The 1044-nt window shown below is 34.9% G+C and overlaps 1 long non-coding RNA gene across 1 annotated transcript; it reads left to right on the top strand.

The window, feature by feature from the left end:
- The first annotated feature begins 478 nt into the window (after positions 1-478).
- LOC120295711 lies at positions 479-769 on the top strand. The gene is made up of 2 exons (XR_005553031.1): positions 479-624; positions 701-769. It is a non-coding gene; the product is annotated as an uncharacterized LOC120295711 (long non-coding RNA).
- The last annotated feature ends 275 nt before the right edge of the window (positions 770-1044 follow it).

The raw sequence follows: 1044 nt of genomic DNA, 5'->3' as shown, positions 1-1044 counted from the left end.
TGTACTTTAAACAAAACAACAGACAATAGAAAAGAAGAAGAGCAAACAAAGAACTTATCATAGACTCTCACAAAACCATCAACCAATTTATTGGTACACGAGTGCTTTCTTTCGTGTTACTTCTTGATGTCTTGTTAGACCGGTAGCTGGAGTTCCATCATAATTATCTGGTGCACATTGAGATAAGCATTCCTATTCTCAATGGAAGTTCCAGGTCGCGGACATCTTAATTTTGTTGTTTATGTAATTGAAGCAAAAAAGGTCTTTGTAGATAATCTAGTTTCTTTCTAGATGAAGTTGCTAAATTACTGTTTTTGTTTAAATATATACCATTGTGGCAGATTCTTTACTTTGTAGATAGAGTAATGGGAAATGAATTTATAGTAAGAGGATGTATGTTGATCGATTTACTTTGTTTGGAAGAATAGAATGTTAACTAGGCCTCCTCCTCATGCGTCGATGGAGATCGACTATTAGTTTTGTCCTCCCTTTTTGGCATGTTTGGTACATTGAAAACAGATATGTTTTCTTTTCCAAGTTCAAAGTGATCATTTCGAGAAGTTTTTCGCCCTTGAATTAGACAAACATGGTTATGAAGCTTTATACAAGAAAAAAACGATCGAGGTTATTCATGGACTTCTCCTTTTATGTTGTCTTAGGTTTTACGTCCCTTATTTATTCATATGTCCATTGTCTGCAGGTTTATGGTGGGAATATCAATACAATAGATGGTTGTGCTACATTTTTTCACAAAGACAGGTTTTCTAATGTAAAAAAATACAAGGTAAAAGAGTTGCTGCATTTGATGTCTTCTCCATCTTTGTATCATCAGAAGCTAAAGGATTCAATGTGTCTATGCAAGTTGCAGCATAGTCCTTGACAGAATGCAGCAGAGTCCTTGACAGAAGCATTGGTTCCAAGCACCCAGAAGAAAGTTGCTTTAAATCGATTAATTAAGATTGAGAAGCTTCGTGACAAAGAACTACAGCCTCAAATTCTCGAGCTTTTAAAAGGATTTAACGAACCCCGAAAAAAAAAAAAAAA

This window comes from Eucalyptus grandis, chromosome 7 (assembly GCF_016545825.1).
Source record: "Eucalyptus grandis isolate ANBG69807.140 chromosome 7, ASM1654582v1, whole genome shotgun sequence".
Taxonomy (NCBI): Eukaryota; Viridiplantae; Streptophyta; class Magnoliopsida; order Myrtales; family Myrtaceae; genus Eucalyptus; species Eucalyptus grandis.
This window is presented reverse-complemented; position numbering and strand designations above follow the sequence as displayed.